The 25,829-nt window shown below is 27.7% G+C and overlaps 1 protein-coding gene across 2 annotated transcripts in view; it reads right to left on the minus strand.

The window, feature by feature from the left end:
* The window catches only part of LOC129917422 (diuretic hormone receptor), a 119,164-nt gene that overhangs the window by 52,919 nt on the left and 40,416 nt on the right, over window positions 1-25,829 (minus strand). The window lies entirely within an intron of this gene.

The following is a 25,829-nucleotide window of genomic DNA, read 5'->3' on the forward strand; positions in this document are numbered from 1 at the left end:
AAATATTATATGTTAGGATAGGGAAAATTTGAAGGACTTTTCCTCCTGAGGATAAAAGGACCACTTCAGTTGTATTTATTCATGTTTTTTTGTTTTTTTGTCGACTCCAACAGTTCTCGAGGGAACCAAGGACGAGAGAGAGGATAAAATTTTATGCTCCAGTGAATATTGTTGGCAAAATTATAGATGGCTTAGCTTGTTTTTGGTTTTTTGTTCTTGTTTCTGGAAAACGTGTTCCCTCCCGGTGTACGAGTTTATTTTATATGTTGTGATGTTGTGTGTGTTGAGACGTTAGGTATTTAATCAATGTCATGAAATATGAGGAAAAATCTGCAAACACAACCGTTTGGATGGTTCTCTTCTCTTGTATAGTTGCAAAGGGATTACGAAAGGGCACACATGTTGTAGTCGGTGTTGTGTACATTAACTTGAAGACAAACATTCATCCATATACACATACCTTTTTAGATAGAAGATGTATAATAATATACTTTGTAGTATATATATTCTTGGGGTTTTTTGTGCAAATATTGAAGGTATAATGGTTTGAAGGGACACAAAACACAGCAGTTGTTTAGTGTTTATACGCTGTCAGATTGTCTTTTGAATACAGTTATTGCCCTTTTAAGCTGATTTGTAAATATTGTCCTCAGTTCTAAGTGGCAAATTGTAAATTAATTGGAAGAATACAAATAGGGGGTATCTGTTTTTTTTTTTTTTTTTTGGATCAAAATCAACAACCATTGAAGAAGGTAAGCAATATTTATATTGGCATGTTAGATTGTACCAACAAAAAAAATTGTATCAATTTCTTCAATTTAAGGTTTTAAACGGGTCAAAATTACAAAAAAAAGGTGAAATTTCGGAAAAATATGAAATTTATACCAAGAGGGTTACAAAAATTAATTAATGAATTTTGTTTAATTGGTATTGACGGTATCACTTAAGCACGGAAAGAAAAATATAGAAGTAGAACACATTTTTTAGGTAGGTATACAAGAATAATGTGTCAAAATTTTAAGTGCTACACATAACTTAAAAACTGCTGCAATGATCCTTTTCAAATTTTTAACACTATTTTTGGACGTAATTTACAAATTTGTTAGTAATTTTTATTTTACGATGACAAATAAACCGTTTTTTTTCTAAAAAATCGCGTTTTTCCTTCAAAGTGTTCCAAGAAAGTAAAAAAAAATTTAAATTTTGTAATAATTCCCCCAGTTTTACTTAGCAAACTATTATTTAACGAATGATTTTTGATTTGGATGATCCAGCGACATAAATGCACCACCTAAATGGGTGCGCACAATGTCTTCAATTTTGGTACAGTTCAATTAACTTTTCTTTTAATATCTATATTATTTTTGTGTTAATTTTCAGAAAATAGCTTAATGATTTTAATACAAAAAACAACACTGAAAAAAAAAAAAAAAATCCAGCTAAAATCGTATTTTGAAACTCTACTCTTATTAGATTGTTTCTACTTTTCTCAAAATTTTTAAACCCAATTCCAATTTGGGTAGTCTATTTGTGGCCATCAACAAGTAGAACTATGTAGTTTTGTAAATTAAAAAAAAAAATGGAAATATTTCTGTTTTAAACAGACTTATTTTTGCTAAGATAATGGTATTTTATTTCAGTTCAGTTTCAGTTTTTCGTTCGAAATTCGATTTCTTAACGAGAATTGGTCAAATCAAGGTCTTCATAATAAAAAAATTAAAACTGAATAAACATATTTGTAGAAAATAAAGACTCGGAATATTTTGTAGAATTTTTGTTGATATTTATAACTTTTTCCACTAAAAGATTAAAATTTTACATCAAAGTGAAATTAGAACAACTCGATTTTGAAAAGTAAAATATTATAATATTAAATAACAGTAAATTAATTTTTGAATTTAAACTAATTGAAAAAAAAAGAATATCCAACTCGCTTCTTTTGCCCAAGTGATGAAGTTTTTTTTACGACAAGGCCATTTCGATATCCATTTCAATTTCACTATTATCAGATAGGTTTCATGTGTGGATTGGATTTTTTTTTGGGTTTTGCCGAATATTCTATCTATAGAACAGCAAAAAACATTAAAGAACAATGTATTCCTCTATCTTTCTTTGCAAAATATTGTTTTTTTTTATAAAAGTTATATTGTCTGTTAAACCTGTTGTAACATTTCTAAAGGTGGTATTCAATCCTCTTAATCTCTACAATTATTAAAAAAATTAGCTCTTTACGACCAACGAAAGCCATGTAATTTTTTTTTTTTTAAACATTCCAAATAACTAAAACTATCAACAAATAACATGACACAAATCCTAACCTCAACAAAAACAGAAAAAAATTCATATTCAATGACTTATAAAATCCGACAAATTATGATTCAAACTTAATTAGAATTCAAACTTTTCAAATGAGCATCACCTATCGATCGATTCATGAAACAAAAACTGACAGTACCTACCTCGGAACGCAACGTCAAATGAGTGTTTGACTGTAGTTTATCAATAATTTTCTAAAAAAAAGTATCTGAATCGGATTGCAATAAAGGAACTTTGTGGCCATCAACAAGTTTAAGATTGAAAAATGAAAATAGTTGACGAAACAAGGGTTGTAAAAATATCAATTGAAAAAAAAAAAAATGCATTTAAAAAAGTATCTATTGCAACTGAAAAAATTTGTTTAAAAAAAAAATTGTATTGCAACAGAAAAATAATTGCATATAAAATAAAATGCACGACTGGGGTCGCACGTACTTGCTCTTGCAGTTCAAAGCACTTTTATGTTAGTCTACTTGTAGATTTTAAAAGCTGGATCTAAATTTAAAAAAAAATTTAAATTGGCGAAGAACCGACATTTAGGGCAAAATTTTGTTAAATGAAAATAATTTTTTTTTGTTATTTGACTTTTTTGAGAAAAAATAAAAATGCAGTTTTATTGCCACTGCTTTAAGTATTACGTATACAAAGTTAAATCAAAATCGTTAAAGCCGTTTTTGAGAAATTCGCAATGTCGTATTTTTTTGTATGGGAGGTATATACGTTCTAAATGAGATATAAAAAAACAAAAAAAAACCAACTTTCAGAATTCCATAAAAATCATTGGTACCAAATTTGAAGAAAATTCGTCCACCCGTTTAGGCTGTGGAAATGTGTACATATGGACGCACAGACGCACGGACGGAATTGCGACGCGAGACCCACTTTTTCGGAATTCTCCATCATCGTTATGTTGGTTTTGATTAAAACCTCAATTTTTTTTTTTCGACACGAAACCAATACTTGCCCTATTGAGCAAGTAAAAATATCTGCATTGAAAAAATAAATTAAATTCAAAATTAAATTTGCATTAAATACTTTTTTCTCTAATGTTTGCATTAAATATTTCTTTTTAATATTCGTCGAATTTCTTACAATTTTGGCTATTTGACCATACATAAGCTTTTTCAAATATAATACATATTGACACTAATGTATGGTCTGATGGCTAAAACTGTAAGAAATTTGACGAATATTGAACAAAAATTGTATGCAACCATTTGAAGGGTCCAGGGAAAAAACGGCACATGAACACTTTTTTGTCAAAAACAAGCTAATGATGAGGTCTTGTAGCATTTACTGAACACTATCTGATGGCATCCTTACTTTTATAAAACATGGAATGTTTCATCCATGAACCGCAATGTGCAACTTATGTTGGCCAAGGTTCTCAAAATAATAATTTTTTTTTATTTTTTAAACTTTTTTGACCCAAAACAAACTTTTCTCCATCCACATCGATCGCTGAAGTAGGTACACCTGCAATTTGTAGGTACCTATATGATGTAAAGATGTTGGTTCAACTTGTGTAGGTACCTAAGCATGTAAGCACTTATTATAATTTATCAAGTTTTTTTGAAATCTGTTGGCACCTCCAACATCAGTAGATTAGATTAGATTAGATTAGACTTTATTGAAGCATAAAAAAAAAATAAATTTATAAATACAATATTTAAATACAAGTCGATTACGACCTGGTATATAACCGTCAGTTAGATTGACAGAATATAATATAATATTTTATACAATGCGTTTTTTGTTAATTTTTCAAATAGAATATAATAGTTTACAATATTAAGAACAATTTTTTTTTTCTTTGAATTTCTTATTTTAAAAATCAAAACTGATAGATCAAAAGCTTTCTGTTTGTGTTTTCTTTCTATAACTTAGAGCCAAACGAACAAATTTGTACAAATTTTCCCAACTTTGTGCCCCATTTAAAATTTGAATAACTTCCTCTGATGTCAAATGGTTTTTTCCAAAAATATTTCGTCTCATTTCTTGGAGAATTGGACATGATCCTAGAAAGTGTGCCACGTTTTCTCTGGCATGCATGTTGCAGATGTCACACTCGAGAGGCAAATCAGGTCTATGTGGAATGAAATTAAGAGGAAGGATTTCCCCTCTAGCTCGTAGTATCAGCGATATCATTTCTGTAGAATTCTTATCATTAAAATAACTAAGAGGTCCTAGGTCATACTGCAGGTTGCTGTAAAAATCTCTATATTGCGATGATTTGGCCTGGTTGATGAAACTCTGGTGAGATTGTTCATCTAATTTGGTCACCAACTGATAAAGAGATTGTTTTAATGCTGAATGATCATGTAAATTGAGTACCAGTATTTCATTCACGGAACTCGAAATTTGAAACCAAGCTCCGACAAAGTTCAGTTTGTTTGTGATCAGATAGTTTAAAATAAAACTCTAAAGATCAGCCTTGAGGAGCTCATTTTTAGTACTTTGAGCACATAGTCGAAGTGGGTTTTAAGAGTATCAATAAACAGCGGAGGTAGCCCTGTTTCAATATCAGTATACATTCATAAATTAAGTCTCATTCTCGTATATTTTAAGAAAACAACAAGTCTCACATATTCATAAAATATATCATGCATATGCATATTTTCCATATTTACATTTAGGTACAATAAAGGTACGTTTACATTATTAAAATAAAAAGGTTAATCCCATAAAATTTAACCAATGTTGTCGGTATGAAACATGATCCAAAATTATTCAGAATATTTTTGTAAACAACAAGTGATAGAGGGTTCAGTTAAAACAAAAAACACAGATTGTGTTCAAGGTTAACCTCCAATAGAATGAGCAACTTTTCTTCTACCTCAATATATGTAGCTAAGGACACACCTCATTAAAAATCTCTTGAAATGTGTCATGTAGTATCATGTTATGTGTGTGCCTCAAGGATTTTTAACCCGTACTCTCTGCTCGCATGTAAATGTAAACAAAATTAATGGTTTTTTTTTATATAAAGCACGTGTTGCTTTTGGGAGAAATTTTGTTTTCTTGTTATTTTTTGCTTCAACATGTGTTTATGCTTATGACTTTTTACGTTATTGTTTTACATACATTATAATAATTAACAAAACAAAAAAAATTTTTGTTACTAGATTTATATTTCAGTGGAACAGGTGTATTATTTTTACACGACTATGGGAAAGCTAAAAGGAGTGTAATATGGCTGAATTAGTGATGGGAACTATCGAATAAAAACTATCAAGCTATCTATAGTTGAAAAATATTTATTCATTTGATAGTTTTAAATCATTCATTTATTCATTTAGTTACTATTTTCATTCGAATAGTTTTTTCATTCGATAGTTTTTTATTCGACAGTTTTTTCATTCGAATAGTTTTCTTAAACGATAGTTTTTTTTCATTAAAATAGTTTTACTATACGATAGTTTTTCATTCGGATAGTTTTTTTTATTCAATAGTTTTTATTCGATAGTTTTTATCCGATAGGTTATTCAATAGTTCGATAGTTTTTATTCGAATGAATAAATGAATGAATGAATGAATGAACTATTCGACAGTTCAAATCATTCAGTTACTAACTATCGATAGTTCAAATCATTCGATAGTGCCCATCACTAGTTTGAATAGTAAGTATTTTTTATGTTCATCTGTTCCATCATAGCTTCTAAACTACTTATCATAATTTATCAAAAGACGTATCGTTGGAAGCGTCTTGCTTGTCCGTTGGTTATACGCTATTCTATTTGAAATAACACAAAGAGTGTGGTGTCCCACACAAAAAGTTTAAAACAATTTTTTTTTCCAATCCAAATCCTCTTTAAATCCAAAATTATTACCTCAAATTTTGTTATTCGATAGGGATTATCATAGTCTTACTAAATTAAGGTATTGTCGGCTCCAGAGAATGGTTAGTTATTGCCCTCGAATAAAGAAAAGGAAATTTATACAAAAAAAAAACATTGGACCCCTAATTAACATTTATTAAAAATTCTCATTACATAAAAATTAAGCGTAAAATAATTTGGATAATCAGGAATTTGAATCCATTGAAATTTGTGTTTGCACAAAATTGTTTCAACATGTGGCTTAAGTAGTAATTATCCCCAATTTATTTAGATTTTTTTTACTAAATTAATTGGTAAATATTATTCTTATTAAATATATTGAAATGCAATTAATACAATATTATCCTCTGCAAAATAATGTTTCTATAAAATACAAAAACAAAAAAAAAAACAAATTCCAAAGAGCCACATAGATCATGAAATCAATGTGGAATATAAACTAAATTCATCAGCATACAAAAAAAAAAAAAAAAAAAAAACACTAAAAGCCAACATGATAAATTCATAAAATATCTAATTCTATGGTTGTTTATTCTAGCAAAAATAAAAAAAAACTTTATTATTTTTTATGAATTCATAAATATTTTTGCTAGAATTAAATGCATAGTTTATTCTGTTATTTTTTTCAACATATTACGTTTTTTTTTATATGAAAAATGAGGAATGAGATTGATATTCCATTTATTTTAGTTATGAATTTTTAGTGAATAAAATGTATTCTCTCGGAAAATATAAAGTTTTATTCTCTTGGGGCGGTGATTTTAAAAACTTTGTCCAGCATCAGTTTAGTTCAAATTAAATCTACACAGGAAAACAAAAAAATAAAAAAAAATAAACGAAGAGAAACAGTTTTAATCTGAAATAACAAAAAAAAAAAAAATAATATTAAATATTATAAATTCCAGGATTTTAATCCTAAAAAGTATACACAAATTGTCAGTGGATTTTCATGTTTCAAAGGAGTTATCAATTAAATCAACATAAACTTTCAATGAAACCAAAAAATAAAAACAAGAATTTTTATTTGAAAAGTTTTTTTATTTCAGAATTTATGTTTGCGGATAAATTTTCCAATAACTTATTTTTTTTTTTTTTTTATTTTTCTAGAAAAGAGTTAAAAAGGTATTATTAGTTCATAGAGTTTAAACCTAAATAATGATAAAAAAATATATATGAAAGGGACATCACTATTTAATAATGTATCGAAAGAAATACCTTTCCTAATATCGAAATATTTCAATCTCAAATATTGAAATAACAAAAACTTATCTAATAGTTGTGAATATTACTTCCATTTCCAACGAAACTTAACTTTGTTTCAACTTTTTTATGAAAAAGGTATTTGTATATAAGAACATGAATTGAAAGTTTCGAACTAAGCTGCCATAAGTTTTTTGCGGCAGGCATGTGCACACAAGCTTGTGCACATCACGTAGCTCTTAATTACAAATAATGAACCAATCATGCCTCATGAGACAGCAGCATGGAAATGATAGTGCCATTTTAACTTTTTTGGCTGAATTTATGCATAGTCATTATTTATAGCAGAAGGATAATATCATTGAATAATTATATATAGAAGTGACACCGGAAAAAACGTCCGCTATGTTTGAGGGGTGGAGCCACAATCGTTTGAGGGGTGGCGCCACAATCGTTTTAGGATTGTGTATTCGATGGCCGAAAAATCCCTGAAAAGGACTTTTGGTTACTAAGTAACCACATTTACAATATTATTTATATTTGGTGTATTTGTATTAGTTTTGTTTTGTGCTAGTAGTGTGTTTGTTTATTTTTGTTTCTGTAATATTGAAATTGAATTTATTTTAAATTTTTGTATTATTTTGAATTGAATATTTATTTTTGAATGTTTTATTCTTATGTATATTTGAAAGGATTTTGTTTTTTGTTTTTATTAACGACAAGAAGATTTTCTTCAGTTATAGAAGTGTTTATTTAATTTTGATTAGGGTGCTTTTTGTAATAATATCTAGGCCAAAGTTGTAGTTCACATTGTTTGAATGTTTTCCACATGCACTGTGGCATATACTTACTATTTTCTTAAACCGCATAATGCAAGAGTAGGTAGGGATCAAGTTCATACAATATGGCCATATTTCACATTATTTTAAAGTATTTTAATACAATACGAAACAACCTCGTTTATTTGCTTAAACTGATTTATGTTTGCGAACAAGGACTCTGGATATACGGCTTTGTTCAAATTTGCAACTGCAAATAAAAATTAAAAGTTTTTATAAAATATTAAATTTTGAAAAAAAAATCTTTTCGTACCATTTTTGTATACTTTTCTTTATTTTTAATTAAAACATTTTTGTTATCTAAACTTTAAACGATATTTATAAATAAAATGTTAAAATAAACTCAAAAGGTAAAAGGGCATATTTTGATCGCAAATGCAAGAAAATGTGGTTTTGGGATAGTTCCAATGATTTTTCTATTTCACCATTTGAAATAAAATACATATTTGGTTCTAAGATTCTAAAACTAGAAGAATGTAGCTTTTACATGCTTTTTATTTTGTCATGATATAGTCAAGCTATGCATTCGTACAAAAAAAAAGTTGAGATAACAATCAGACATGGGATTACTATAGCCCTGTTCCACTGGAGGTGGTAGTCTGCTAATATGTAGTAGATTTTTTGTTTAATCTAGTACTATCATCTACCTACTCATGCTCTTCTTCCCGAGTGGATACGATTTGTATTGAATTCGTTGAAAGTGCGTTCCATTGAAAATCGCTAGTTAACTATTAGTAGTACTTTGCCACCTCCCAAAGGAACAGCTAAATGGATCTACCGAGTAACATCAAACTTGGTATGTAGCATTTTTTTGCAGAATCTCCATAGGGGTTTTTAGAACTAATTTTTTTTATCAAAAATAACGATACCTGTCATAAACCAATTTAGGAAATGTTTAATTTTCTCGAAAACGGTACCAGTGATTTTGTTTAAAAAAAATTATATAATAGTTTTTGGGCAATCATGGACATTTCTTAAAATTATTATTAACCTACCGTAGAACCGTGCCAAACTACCAATTTAATTTCAACGAATTTTTTATACAAAAGCATTTATATAGTTTAGATATAAAACAGAAAGAAAATTTGGGAAAATAATAGTTTTTGGATTAGTAATTTCTACAAAATTGCATACCAATTTTATTTTTGAGTTTTTTTTTTTTTAATTTATAAGGTTCCAACGATTTTGAAATTTTTTTTTTTCTAAAAATCTATCTTAGTAGAAAAAATCAAATCGAATTGGTACTTGTTTTGGAGCTATCACGAATTTTCCTTTGTTCCTTAAACTTTTTGGGCTAGTGTATAAAAACAACTCAGGTTAAAAGCTAATGCTCGGTTAAATTTTATGGTTATGAAACTCAAGTATTAAATTTAGCCGAGCTTTAGCCTTTAATCTGAGTATTAAATTGTTTATATTGGTTGAGAGAAATATGTATAATTCAGTTAAATATTTAAGTGAACCTTTAATTTGATTACACTGGTCTGCAAAATTTAACTATTTTTTTCTCCTTCAAATAACTTTTTGATATTATGAAAGATTAGATTTTCTTAAATCTAAATCTGGTTTCAGAAAAATTCTATCAGGTACCATTTTTGTAAAAATGATTTTTGAAAAATGTGGGTAGTTTTTAAAAAAATCATCCTTTTAGATTCATTTGAACTTGTATAAAATTAAAACTACTTGTCGCATTGAGCTCAAATTTGAAGTACTTATTCCTCATAATATGGCAGGACAAAAATTAAAAAATTACGATTTTTCAAAAAAGTAGTCACAAAAAAGTTTCTTTATAAGGGTGAAAATATTTTTTTTTTCGGAAATGTGAATACAATATTCGAATTCCTCGGAATATTCTACATTAATTTCATGCTTGATTCTCTATAAAATATTGTGACCGAAAAAAGTTCTAGCGACATGAAAAAGCATAAACCAAATTCGCACCCGTGTGCCTATCACGTCAAAAAAAAAGAGGTGTGCCTACAGAGGGATATGTAAAGAAAACCATAATAAAATACATTAAACAAAATTTTTACGTGTTTTGTAATTTTATATACTATTTTTCTAATTATAAATATCTTATTCACTAAACCGCCTTGTAATGCTTTTTTTTCTCCTAGAAACAAAAGTATACTTGTCTTATAGTATTTGATGTGATGAGTTAGAATCCGAAGTCAAAAAAAATTCTATCACGTCAGGATTCTGAGATATTCGCATTAAAGTATTTTGAAAATCTCAAAAAAAACTACTACAGTCAAACTTCTTTATAACGAACCTTCAAGGGAACAAAAAATTGCTTCGTTATAAAGAAGTTTTATAAAAAATTCGTTATATAGAAAATTTATTTTTTAATACTGCATGTGTTCTTTTAAAATAATATGGTACAAAAAAGAACTCATCTTAAGGAAATTTATTCATTTATATTTTTTAGTTAAAACATATCAACTTTGAAATTGAACATGCACATGAATCATAACTTTAAAATTTTTAGTTAATTCTTTAACATTGTTGATAGTGTACTAAACGACACATCAAATTTTTCAGCCACATACTTTTCTTTTCTCCACTTTTAATTTTATCAATATTCTCTCATAGCGAAATAGCCTTGTGATTGGCTAACTTAAAATGTAAACTCAAACGAACGATTCACCTGGCTATATGCGTACAATTTCTAAAACACATGTACCCTTTTTCATGCATCCAAACATACATACATACAATAACTTTAAGAAAATTCTTGCCAAAACGGGGAGTTCCCTTTTAAAACTCGGTATACAAATCTAGTGAGCTTTTTTTCAAATTTGAAAATTGACATTTCGTTATAAAGAAACGAATTTGCTCTTGGGTCAAAAAAAATTAGTTCTTTATAAAGAGAATTTCGTTATAGGGAACTTCCTTATAAAGAAACTAATTCGTATGGAATGTTTTTTAAGGGGAAGGGGAACGAAATGAAATTCGCTATAGAGAAAATTACGTTATAAAGAAGTTCGTTATAAAGAAGTTTGACTGTATATCTTAAAAATCAGTTGTATAGATCTCGCCAAACTAACTAATTTAAGGTGTGCGTCTAATCATGTGAACCGAAAAAAGCTGCCCTTTTTCTTACATCAAGGACAAGAAGGACTAAAAAGTACCGTTAACTTCCACTCACCCACTAATTCTTTTTGTTTTTCTATTAACCCTTTCGGACCCAGCGTTACTCTCATGTAACATTTTTTTAGAAATTCATAAAAAATATTAAATTAAACAATTTTTTAGGTTACGATGGCTTAATTGAAAGATAATAATGCCTAGTTACTGGATTATTACAAAAAGTTAGTCAAATATCATACCTTTAATTTTTTTATCGAGAAAGGGACTGAAATTCATATTTTTTTTTCGCAAAAAAATTTTTTTTTATATATGGTCATAATTTTGAAAAAAAAATATAAAAAATGTTAATGCAGAAAGTGTTTTGATTTTTTGCTTAGAAGAAGTAGCATACATTATAGTTTCATAAAAAGTTATTTTCTCAGTTCTCCGACTTTTTTTGGTGGTCATAGGCAGTGCATATTACTTACATGTAACATGAGAAAAACACATTAGTTTTGCTATTTATTATTTTGGAAAATAACTTTTTGCTATTCATATTACTTAGTTGTGATGTTTTTGACCCGATAATACCGAAAAAACATTTTTTAATATTGATTTTCATAGCTTGGGTTCGAAAGGGTTAAGAACTAAATAACCATTCTAATAAATACAATTTTTTTGGTTATTCTTGCACACACACAAAAAAAAATGAAATTTATGTAAACGAAAATTGGTGCGTCTAACCAAGTGAACCGCACTGTACATATAAGCGTGGTCGAATGTTCGGTATTCGACCGAATCATTATTTGCAGCATCTCTAGTTGGTGCCGTTAAAAAATTTCAAATTTCCCTCCTTGGAATCAAAAATAAACAAAAAGTTTGAGCCAAAACGACTTATTGGTTTGAGCTCTTACCTCATTTAAATTATTACATTGAGTTTTTCTTAACGTTTTTCTTTTTTTCTTTAAGGGCCATTAGCTGAAACGAACCTTAAATAATTCATGTTGAACATAAATTTTAAGGCTCTATTTTGACTTCGGCGTAAACTGTCACATAAGGATTTATGTTGTAATTAAATGCTTAAGTTTCGATTCAGCAAAAAAAGACTCTAATTGTTACGCATTTCATAATATTCCAAAACAAAATATAATATAAAAAAAATAGCAATCTCTGTGGGGATACGAACTCAGAAAGCAAAATTAAACAGCAATCACCTTGTCACCTACGCTAATAGGACTATTGAAACAAGGGTAACTTTCATGCCCTATAAGCTATAACGTGCCTAGGATATACAACAATAATATTTAATTTTGTTCAAATTCTCGTCGTTAATACAAAATTTCTTGTTTTTAGTTTCGAGTTACTATGGATACATTTATAATGTCAACTAACTTTTCAATATTTTTGTTTGATATTTGTGTAATTTTGTATGTATGAGTAAAATTTCCTTATTTTATTTTTTCATTTATAGGATGTCGATGTGTCGATACGATTTATTTTTGTTTGATATTTGTTTTATGTTTTATGTGTGAGTAAAATTTCCTTATTTTTTTTTCTACTATAGGATGTCGACGTGTTGATACAATTTATTTTTATTTGATATTTGTTTTGTTACGTTTGTATTTGTGAAATTTCCTTTTTTAAAAACAAATTTTTGGAAAAATAATTTTCTAAGACAAGCCCCATTCTCTCTGGGGATTTTTTAGTACCTACATCTGATTGCCGAAAAAAATAAAATTCTGTAGCGCTAGAAACTATCGGTGTCACTTCTATATATAATTATTCAATGATAATATTTTTTTTTTTTCATGAGAAAAAGGCATTTGGGTTTCTTCAAAAAATTAATTCTTGTTAAATAGGGTTATTTGAATAAAATTCTTCAAAACACTATTAGGTACTTGTATGCATATTTTCAAAAATATAGAAACTGAGTTTTTAAATAATAAGTAAATTCATAAAACTTCTTCTATAGGTACGGTGACCATATTTCCAGAAGCAAATCCCGGGACACATACAAAATTTTTCGGATCGTTTTGAAAATATTGATTCTTTAAAAAAATAAAAATAAAAAAAAATTGAAAATTTTTAAAATGCGTTTTCATTATTTTTTCATTTTGATATAAAGATTTCTTAAACGATTTTATGGGAGCATTTTCGTTGAAATCATTTAAGTCGTATACAAAATAAAAAAAGCATTTTTATACTTAATAAGTACTGTTAATCACTTCTAAAAAAATATTTTTTGGATCAAAATCGTGAGAGCTATTTTTTAACATTTTAATTTTATTTAAAATGATTTTAAAATTGTATAAATTAAATTAAATAAACTTCTAACATGTCCTAAACATTTTTGAAATTTAGCTGGGTTCTTTGCTCTTCTGTTCTTTATTCGAAAAAACTTTCCCTGATGGAGTTTTTCAACCTGGCAAATATAAACTGGAGTTAAATAATTGACGACAAATTTAAAAAAACTAAAGCCTAGTCTAGAGGCGAATTGAAAATTATAAAACCAGCTCAACGAAAATTTTACTTTTCGTTGCACATTACGTAGCTTAACCAACGAAAGAAATTCTTACCTGTGCAAGAATAATTGGAGAGTTTTCAATCGTTTGTCACTCATACTTAACGGTGCATACTGACGCTTTTATACGAAAAAATTAGAAAAACTTTTAATTTGCAACCACTGTTTATCTTGTTTTTCGTACAAAGTTTTTAAAATTTTGAATGAACAAATCAGAGAATTTGCAAATACGGGACAATCACGGGACAAATTACAAAATACGGGACACTTACACGTCCCGGGTTTCTTAAATAAAAACCCGGGACAAGCTGTAGAAATACGGGACAGTCCCGGGTAAACCGAGACGGATGGTCACCGTATCTATAAGGTAAGTTAGGATTCGGAAAGAAAATCGAACTAAAGATAGTAATCCTAATCATGTCTGCAGACATGACAAATGCCAAAAAAGATTTCTTCAAGCTTTGTAGTAAACAGTTTTGGGTGATACCCTAGAGGACAAATTAAAATTTTTTTTTTCAAAAACGGTTCTAACGGTTTTGATCAAAATTTTGGTGTGTAGTATCAAAAAAAACATTTTTGGATTTATATAAACGGATTGATGAATTTTTTCGAAATTTCGTTTTTATGTGTTGAATTATATTTCTTAAAAGTGGCATATAGCTATTAATTATGTTTTTTAAATTGTATTTTAGAAAATTTTTATATACCAAAAATTATTTTAGGGTTGGTGTCAAAATTCTGCCGTTGTCAAAATTCTTTTGTCAAAATTCTGCTTTCAAAATTCTGCTTTTCAAAATTCTATTTTTCAAAATTCTGTTTTTCAAAATTCTGCTTTTCATAATTCTGTTTTTCAAAATTCTGCAAAAAATTAAAAAAGGGTTTTCAAAATGTTAAAAAGCGCGCGCTTTTTAAAATTTTCCAAACCCTTTTTTAATTTTTTGCAAAATTCTGTAAAATCATCTTCTTGAAAAATTATCTGCTTATTTGATTACTTACCTAAATAATTTGTCATTCTTTGAATGCATATTAATTTTTGTTTTATAAATGAATAAATTTGAATATATTAAGAAAAGGTTTTTAATACTAAACATTTCCGAAAATAATTTAAAATTTTTTAATTTGTCAAATGAAGATGAATATTCAAAAATTTTAATAAGCTATAAAAAAAACAGAATTGGCAGAATTTTTTTGTTTAAGTATAAGACTGGCAGAATTTTGAAAAGCAGAATTTTAAAAAGCAGAATTTTGAAAAGCAGAATAGAAAAAAAGCAGAATTTTGAAAAACAGAATTTTCGTTAAAAAAGCAGAATTTTGAAAAGCAGAATTTTGAAGCCAGAATTTTGACCCGATCCCATTATTTTATTTTTAAACAGTTCTAACGATTTTAAACTTTTTTGACTACTTTTACTTTGAAGGTTTATTACGTTGACTTCATCTCTTACCAATTTCAAAAATTAATGTTTATATAATTTTAATATGAATAAAGATTCAAATTTATAAAAAAAACCTTGGGAATTTCTAAAATATTAATTTTAAAGATTTTGATTTGCACGAATTGGATTAAAAAAATTTATATTATTGATTTTGAGCTAATAAGTATGTAATTTGATGTCTTTTATTAAGATGTATTTTTAGAAAAAAAAAAAAAATTCTAAATGGTATGAAATTCTACAAATTTATTTATCAACTTAGAAAGAAAATTTTAAATAAATTCAATATTTCGTTTTAGAAAAAAAAAAAACAAATTTTTATAAAATCCATAAATGCATAATTGAAAATTTTGGTTTTGATTTATATTTATGTTACCTCGAAAATTTTTTTATGAAAAAAACATTGAAATTAAACAAGCCTTTGTTCATGACTGCACTAGCTTTCTTGGTTCATTTAATTTTTAATCCAAGAAAATCTTTTAACGGGACCGCTTCCATTATGCTACTTTTTGTATCTTTGAACCCAATTCAATACGAAAAATATAATTTCCTCAATCCTTTCCCTTACTATTTGGAGTTTATTAAATTTTCCGTAAAAAAAAAACTATTTTGTTATAGCAACTAAAATTCAACTCAGCCATTAAACATATTTTAATTTCTATACTTGGGAACCTAGAAACCTTCACTGTTTTTTTTTATTTTTGTTTTGATGATGGAGCATCAGGAAACAAATGAATATTATTCTTTAACTTTCGTGAGCTTAACATTTTCTTTGATGTTAAAGTCTATTTCTTACAAAGTGAAGAAAAAAACTTTCTTCTGATTGTGATTGTTCTCAGAATCCTTTTAAGAAAACAAGACAAAGTTCTTCATTTTCTATCTGCAGAAGAGTTTTTTTTTTCAAATAGAAATCTTTCGAGGGTAAATTTTTTTGAGCTATTAAGTTCAAGGCTGGGGCATAAGCATTAGTTGTAGACTTATTATAACAAGTTGATTAGATATTGCGATTTGATATTTTACATAAAAAATAGTGGAGTAACTAAAGCTCAAAAATTGGCAATATTAGGGAACCCGGCCGAATAGCTTAGATTTTGATGATCTTTTTTTTCAAACGTCGGTAATTAAAAATACTTAAAAGTCTATAGATTAAAAATTGCCGGTGTTGCCGTTTTGATTTTTTAAATTTAATTGAAGATTTTTGTGAACAAAAACAAATTTTTTTCAAAAATTTTTCTTAAATTTCATAAATTAATTGATGCCAAAAGATTGTCTAGGAAATTCAAGGAAAAAAAATATATGGGAGTGAGGGACAATCTTCCATAGTTCAAGCGATAGATGCAATTTTCTTATTAATTGACTTCAAACACAAAAAAAAATATTTGAACACAACGGCAACACCTACAATATACATTTTTTAAAAGCTAGAAGCTTAGTCATATATGTAAAATCAAAATTAAGTTAATTGAATGAACGGCTTTTGAAAGAATGGTAATTGAACTCAGATTTTTGAAAAAAAAAAAATTATTGAAAAAATTTGAACATGTCGTTTTTTAAACTTGGTCGTAATATAAAATGCATTTATTTTCAAATTTGTTTGTCCGCATTTATTATGATTTCAAATTATAAAAGGAAATGTCAATATGTATTACGGTTTATGAACAAAATTAAAAAGTATTTCATTTTCGAAGAACTTTTTTTAATAAAAGTTTTGAAAAAAATGTAACTTATTTTTTTTTTAAAGTTCAACATCTAAACCCAAAATTATTTTTTATTCATTTAATAACCCTTACTGTTGAAAGTTAAATAGCAAAAATTTTAAGGTCCTATTTACCACAGTCTTGGAGAAAATTAATTATTTCAATGCAAAAATTCAGTTTTAATAAAAAAAACCATTGAAATTTAAGTAATTTTTCATTTTTTTTTTCAAAAGTGTGATATATTTTACCTTTTTTGCTTCGAAATTCAACTGATAATATTTATGGCCAAAAATTTTTTTTAAATAAATTCATATTTTATTAGAAAAAGTTTGGAAAAAAGTCATTTTAAATTTTTCTAATAACATTTTTTTTTTAATTCTGAGTTTGAGGACCATTTTTTCAAAAAGTCTTGATTAAATTTAGTGGATTTAAATTTAAGAGATAAGAATGGGCTTCTGGCTTTTTAAAAGTGTATTTTAAAATATTGTAGGTGTTGCCGTTGTTTTCAAAATATTTTTTTTGTGTTTGAGGTCAGAATGTTAGAAAATTGCATTTATCGCTTAAACGATGGAAGATTGTCCCTTACTGCCTTATATATATTTTCCTTAAATTACCTAGAGAATCTTTTGCTATCATTTGTTTTATGAAATTTAAGCAAAAAAAATGGTTTTGTTAAAAAAAATTTAATTTTTATTTTAAAAAACAATACGGCAACACCGGCAATTTTTAATCTATAGACTTTAAAGTATTTTAAATTTCCTACGTTTGAAAAAAAAAATCGTCAAAATCAGAGCTGTTCGGCCGGGTTCCCTAATAATTTGCTTTAGTTACTCTACTAAAAAAAGGATTTTAAAAATATTAAACATTTATGAGCAAAAATTTCAAACTTATCAAAACTTACTTCAGTTTAATTTCTATTTCTGTATTTACAATAAAATTAAGACTTATTATGTAATAATTGTGTGAAAACCTCTAAAAAATATCTGAGTAGACATTATTTATGATAAATAAATAAATAAAAAAAACTTTCTTTCCTACATAACACATCCTTCTCTGCATGATAAAATGATTGAAAGAAAAAGAAAGGAAGAAATAAAGCCTCAACTGTCTGTATATTGTTATTGTGATTAATTGCAACAATTTGTCAACATGTCAACAAAACAAGAAACACACATATAAAGCTGTTGTAATATCTTTGCCATCCATCAAATGAATCCTTTTTATAACCATCGTCGTCGTCCAGCCCACAATAAAAGGCCACGCGTTCAATGTTTACTATTCACCAAAGCATTTTCTGATGTTATCGATTTCTGAAACGACCGCACATTTGGCCAATAATTATCAAAACGTGTCTCTTTCATTTCAAAAAAAAAAAAAAAAAAAAAAAAAAAACAAACATGTTTTGGTATTTGTCCTTTTACAAATCATGAAAAAAAAAACTGGCAGTAGGTAAAACCACAAAGAAAAGTCAAGTCCTTCTTTCTTTTTCACAAAAAAAGGACAGAATTCTTTTTTTTAATTGGTGGTAAAATTAAACATGATCTTTTCCTAGGGCTCAAAAAAAAAAAGTATGATTTTTAGCTTTTTCGAAATATTGGTCGTATTAAATTAATGCCCTCCGATTGCCTTCAAGTATCATGTTAATTGCAATTTATTATAGCCTCAGGATACTTATGAAAATCAGTGAATATTGAATGAGGTTAATTTGAAGGCAATGACAAGATGGCCCCCCCAAGGCAATATACAATTTAACATCTTTTTGCTTCTATGCAAGTCGGTAAGATGATATTTTACCCCAAAAGGGAATTATAATTATAGAATAAAATGAGGCATGTTTTTTTGTTATTTTATCTTTTAACATCCAAATGGTGTATGTTGTAATAAGAGATGAAGGGACCAATAAAACAAAAATAAATTACGTATACGCCCGAGTGTACTTTGATTAAAATTTAGAGTTGAGAATAAAATTGAAGCATTTTATGATGCACGATGGCGTATTTTGGTGTTACTCTCCTTAATTTGTTTATTTTCTTTGTTTCTTTTGTGTTTTTTTTTTTAATGAAACAATTGCTTTTTGGTGAAATGGGAATTGGTTAATAAAATGACACTTTGTATTGTTTTTGTTTTTCATTACGTTCTTTGATGACAGAATTTGAATATAAAATCGTTAAATTTTTTTCTTAGAGGTTTTGAATGAGATCGTAAATTTATTTAAATGGAGGTAATAAAATAAAGAAAATTCCAGAACTAGAAGTTAAAAATTCTTTCAAAACACTTGAAAAATAATTGGTTTTTATATCTTCTTCGCAGATTTCTTTGAAGTCAAGTTTCTTTAGACAGTTAATCTTCGTATTTCGATTGAATCTCTCTACTTAATAGCACATTATTGAACTCTTAACAAATTCGAACAGTATTTGGCACATGAATGAATATGTTTTTTGTCAATGACTTAATTCCAATTGCAATTATTATAGCTCTTCCGTTTCTGTTGACTTTTCCTGGAGGTGTTATTTAATGAAAATCTCGAGGTTTGCATTGTTCCATGTCCATTTACTTGCCTTTAGGATATTTGTCTCCTCGTAGTTTCGACATATATCATTAATATTGATTTGTTCATATTGAATATGAGGCTCCAAAGGCGACAGTTTGATTGCAGTTTAATTAACATCATTTGCAATATGCACACAAAGGGATATCATTCAGAAAAATTGAAAACAAAAAGAGGTTGATAAGTTGTCCTATGAAACCAATTTAATACCTCGTTTTCACTTTTAATTATAAACTTGAGTTTTTTTTTTTACTATGGAACCATGAAGTAATTATTTATCAACAAGTGAGAAGTAAAACAATCATTATGAAGAGTGGAATTGGAAAAAATGTGAAGTTAAAAATATTCCAGAGAGTTAAGATTTTTTCTTAGAGAAAAAAAAACTTGGTGTGTGTAATTCCAAAAATTAATAAAACAAAACATTTTCTTTCAAAAAAAAAAAATTATTCATATTTAATAAAAAACATATCTTTCAAGAGAAGAACATGTGTACATCCAAGGTTTATATATTTTGGAGAGTACATATAATTAATTATTATGACCTATTGAAAATCGTTAGTTTTCGACGGTGCAGTGCAATAATATTCACGACTACTGACAATTTTTTTTGTCATTAATTTATTGAAGTTTTTTAAAATAATTTTTTTTTTATTTTTGGAATTTAATTTTTTTATAGTTTAGGGTCTCTCTTGAGCTAAATTTTTTAAGCCAAACTTTGAATATTATAATAGAAATCGAGTTTCATTATTGGGGTTCGCCAAAAATTTTGTTTTTAAAAACGATAATTAATTTGCTTGAGCACGCTTACGCTTAAAATTTAGAATAAATAAAATGCACGCCTTGGGTCGCACGAACTCTTATAGCAAAAGTAACTCTAATGTTAAAGTTTTTTACTGAACAAAAGTTTTTTACTGAAAAACGATATTTATCAATAAAATGTTCAAATAAACTCAAAAAAAAATTGATTTTGCTCATAAAAAAGTAACACGAAGTAAGTCATTTAGAACTGCAGAAATATGGTGTTTTACTTCATCTCAAAAGTTCAAACCTTCACAACAGAAAAACTGCTTGATGAATAAGACTGAAACTTTGCATATTAATTTCAGGTATATTAAGCTTCAATAATTAAGCCTCAGTTTAATCTTTTCACCCATACAAATTAAATAGCGGTACATTTTCTTATAAACCGTAAAAATGCCTATTTTGATAGCTTTCCTAAATTAATCTCAACAATAAGAAAACATTTTTTTTTACAAAGCAAACTTAATTTCTTTGTAGAGAATTGAATGAAGTTTTTAAATGTGTCCTTAAATTTTCTGTTTAGTGATCCGTTGTTGAGATATTGATAGTCAAAGTCAAAAGTTAGGTTTTTGGTTTGATGACTGATATTGCAGTGTAAAAAAAATCGTAGAAGTTTGAAACAAAAGGAATTCTAAAGCCAAATAACTTTAACTAGAAGAATAGAACTTTCACACCCTTTTTATTTTATCATGATGCGGTCATTTTTTACTGAGATATAGCCTATCGAAAATCAGTAAAAAAATCACGATTTTTTTTTGTTCTCTTAATTTTTTGGGCTAGTGTATAAATATTTCTACTATTTTTCAGAAAAAAGTTAGTATGCCATTTTAAAGAAAATATAAATCAACATATAAAAACGAAAATTGGATACAATTCATCCCGTTTCCAAAAAATTGAAACATTGAAATATTAATCTAAAAATGCGTTTTTTTTTTTAAATTAAAAAAAAAATTTGTATAATGATTGATGTCAAAATTTAAAATTTGATATTTGTAAGGAATTTCATAATTAATGCAGAAAAAAAAATAAAATGCACGACTGGGTCGCACGTACTTGCTCTTGTAGTTCACAGTATCTTTATCTTAAATATCTATTGGAAATTAAAGATTTTGTAGGAAAAAAAAACAAAAAAAAAAAAAAAATCAGAAGTTTAAAAAATAAATTAAAAAAAATTTTTTTTTTCAAAAATGTTTTTAAAAATATTTTTTTAACATTTTATACTTAATGATCTCTGTAAATTGTAAATAAAATAACTAATGCTTTGATGAAATATATGAACTTAAAAAATATGTCAATTTTTTAAAAGCGGTAACGCCATATTTCCGTTCTCCGCATTTTTTGAGAAAAACTAAGAACGCAGTTTTGTTAGAATCAATAAGAATATTCCGCACACCAAATTTGATCGAAATCGTTAGAGCCGTTTTCGAGAAATTTGCAATACCTCGAAAACGTTATATGGGAGGTATGCGTTAAAATGAAGATATTAAAAAAATAAAAAAAACGGGTCTAGGGAATGTAAAAATGTAAAAATGTACCAAGTTTCAAGCAAATCCATCCATCCGTTTAGGCCCTAGCTCGATGTACAGATGGACGCACAGACGCACAGTCCGACGGACGGCATGACGAAAACCACTTTTTTTGATCTTCTCCATCATCGTAATGTTGGTTTTGATTAAAACCTCGATTTTTTTTTCTACACGAAACCAATAGGTACTTGCCCTATAGAGCAAGTAAAAATAAAATTTGATTTTACGCATTGAAAGGAATTTTTAGAAAAAAAAAAATCCAAAAAAAGTTACAGCCGTTTTTTTTTTTTTAAATAATTTTTTATAGCTATATAAATATTTCTAACATTTTTCAAAAAAATTTGGTATGCCATTTTAAACAAAATATTATTTATATATTATTATTAATTTGGATAAAATTCATCGCGTTTTCAAAAAATTGATTAAAAATAAAATGAAATATTTTTTAAAAATCTATAAATGCGTTTTTTGAAAAATTTTAAAAAATTATGTTGACGTTTCCGTACAAAAATTTTGCTCGAAAATTCAAAAATAAAAAAAAAAAACGTTCTATGGTAGGTACCGTTAATAACGGTACAAAAAATATTTTGAATCAATTAAATCAAAAATTGTAATCAAAATCGTAAGACCTACTTTTGAAAAAAATTAACTTTTCTATTTCCCTTGTATGACAGATATCTACTGTTAGTTTTGATCCTAAAAAAAATTTCAATTTCTTCTCTAGGGAATCACCCAAAACTGTTAACTACAAAGTTTGAAAAAAAAAAAATCGCACCAGTAGTTTAGCTCGAGTTTCTTACAGACGGCAGACAGACAGACAGACAGAATCGCGGGACCCACTTTTTTAGAATTCTCCATCATGTCATGTCTGAATGTTATCTCGAGTCCGATTTTTTCTTCGAATCCTTAACTTGCCCTTTAGTACCTACATACATAATGTATGTATATCGCAAGTAAAAATTTACCAAAAAAAATCTACAAATTTGGATGTTAATTTAACTCATTTTTTAATTACTTATTTGAATTTTTGTCACATTTTAAACAGGAAATTCAATAGGTAACTCAAAAACCATCTGATCTAGATTTTTTCGGTTTGTACAATAAATAAGTTAGGTTAGGTTAGGTAGAAATGGCTGTCAGGAAAACAACTGACACACTTAGACCATTTATTGGTCCGTTGTGATACCATGATTTTGTGAGGAAATTCCTCACTAATTAAACCAGTTGGAGCTTTTAATAAAGCGGTGAAGGTTGAAGATGTCAGTATTGATTAGCTCACTGGTATCTTCTAAGAAATATTTTTCCAGGTATTTTTTACGTCTACTGGAAAGGGCAGGACATGAGCAGAGAAGATGTTGGATTGTTTCTTCTTCTTCCTCATCAAGGCAACTTCTACAGACAGAATAAATAAGTTATTTAGCTCAATTTCTGAATTAATATTTTTTCTGATTCCACCTTAAAGTGTCGTAAAGTAAGGAACATTTCAATATTCCTGTTTTCATTTCCATACTTTCATATAAAACATATTCACGTGAATCAAACTTTTTGTTACACTGAAAGAAAAAACAACTTAAAATCAACGAAAACCACGTTGATTCAACTATTTTTCGGAATGATTTTGCGTTGAAGACGAAAATTTAAAAATCAAAGTAAAACATCGTTACACTCAGAGAATTAAATTTTTTTTCCGTTTGTGGCTAAAGAATATCTTCTGCATTAAATGAAAATCATTTGCTGCGAGGTTAATACAATAGCCATAATAGTTATTAATTCACAGCAATTGTATTGCATTCGACCCAAATTGTAATTCCATAACAGCAAACGTTATGCAAAACAACCCATTCGTTTGGAGGTCAATTTTCGTGTGTTCATTGCGGGAAACGAAAATACGTCCTACATCTAAACTCTTTGTTGTTTACTAGTAAATATTATTGTTTGCAACAAACGAATGAAGTCTTTGCGAAGCACCTTTCTAGAATGTTGTTTGTTTCAAAGAACTTTACTTTTGGTGTAAATATAGAATTCATTTACTACAAATGAATAAAAAAAACTTGATCGTTTGTTTCATGGAATAAGAAAATTATTTTTCCGCAAGCGAATGATCAGTTTGTAGCAAACGAATGAATACTTTTCGAAGAACATTTTCAGAATGTTGTTTGTTTCAAAGAATTTTACATTTGGGGTAAATATTCAATTCATTTACTACAAACGAATACAAAAATCTTGATCGTTTTTTTTGTTTTTTTTTTCGCAAAGATACGATTGCAACAAACGTGAAATGGTTGTTTGCATCAAACGAACTGCTTTTTAATGCTCTTTTTCTTTGACACAATCGCAAAGATACGATTGCAACAAACGTGAAATGGTTGTTTGCATCAAACGAACTGCTTTTTAATGCTCTTTTTCTTTGCCACAATCGCAAAGATACGATTGCAACAAACGTGAAATGGTTGTTTGCATCAAACGAACTGCTTTTTAATGCTCTTTTTCTTTGCCACAATCGCAAAGATACGATTGCAACAAACGTGAAATGGTTGTTAACCCAAAGATTATAAGAATTTGATGCAAACGAAGTCGAAAATATCTACAGCAAACGAAAAAGTCGATTGGGCAATTTTTCCGTTTGCGGCAAACGATTTGTTCTCTGAGTGTAGTTTAAAGTGGTTTGATGTAGTAAAACATTTTTAAATCAAAGTTGTTTCAACTTTGAAAAAAAGCATCAATTTATTAAAAAAAAAGAAAGAAATGGCAGCCGCTGGGGATTGAACCTACAACTCTTGGATCACTAGGCGAATGTTTTACCACTGTGCTATCTCACTGTTGGAAATTAGAGTGATAAAATGCTACAAAAGCTGAAGTCCGGCAAAAATAAAAAAATTTCTTAAGTTGTTTCAATTTTAATTTAAAGATATATCATGTTAGTTTTTTCAACGTTGCGGTTTTTCCCTCAGTGTAACAGTGAAAAAAGTTCTATTGTAGTGTCAATACTTTTGTAATGCTTAAGTTATGACAGAAATTGCATTTTTATTGAAAATTTTCTGGACGGCCCCCTCCTATTAAATAGATTGATTGTGTTGTTGGAACTTCAAGTTATGAAATTAGTTTGAAAAAAAAAAAAATGGCTGAAAAAAATCCAACCTTGATACTTTTAACAAAAATCAATAAGTTAAATATTTTTTGACATCAAACTTATCTTCATCAATCAGTTACAAAAAAAAAACAACATTTATTTTTCAGCACTAATGGCTTATATTTACTTTAACTTTTCATTTCCATTATCACAATATACCTACACCTACATTTTATGCCTTTGAGTGGTCAAAGTTTTCAAACTTTTTTAGTTGAAAAAGTGATTTCATCAAACAATAAATCAAAACACAAAAATTACAAAAAAAAACTTTGAAATACTTAATTTATCATGAAGAAAAGAAAAAATATGTAAGAAATGATAAAAAATACTAAATCAACAAAACCTCAAAAACTTGGCAAAAAAATCAAGAAAAAAAATATACAAAAATACACAAAAATCATAGGAAATCATGGTAAGGTCATTGCAATCAGCAATCGATGAACGATATGATATCCTTCAGATAGCAAATGTGTATGTAATGTGCTCAGCAATTTACCAATAAAGTAGGACCAAGAGACTATAGGAATACTACCAACAAAAAAAAATATGAGAACAAGAAACATTTCCCATTTTCTCTGATTTTTCCCATTAGACAATAAAGCAATTTTATTCGAGGAAAATATCGAATTTCCTAGAACTGAGAGCACAGGAGTTTGGAAGTTGAAACCCGAGGGGTTTCGAATATCGTTGCTCCTGTTTTTTGCTCAAAAATTGTGATACTTTCTATTCATTGTCTTGGTTGGGCAGAAAATAATAAAAACAAAATAGAAGAAGAATATTTTTTTTTAAGTGTCCTCGAGAATGTTTTCAACAGTCATTCCATTTTCAATAAGTTTTGCAGTTTCCATCAACATCAGTTGAAGGAGGGCAAATTGTTGGGTGGAGATTGATCACATCACACAGCAAAGCGATGATA

The sequence above is a fragment of the Episyrphus balteatus genome, chromosome 1 (assembly GCF_945859705.1).
Source record: "Episyrphus balteatus chromosome 1, idEpiBalt1.1, whole genome shotgun sequence".
Taxonomy (NCBI): domain Eukaryota; kingdom Metazoa; phylum Arthropoda; class Insecta; order Diptera; family Syrphidae; genus Episyrphus; species Episyrphus balteatus.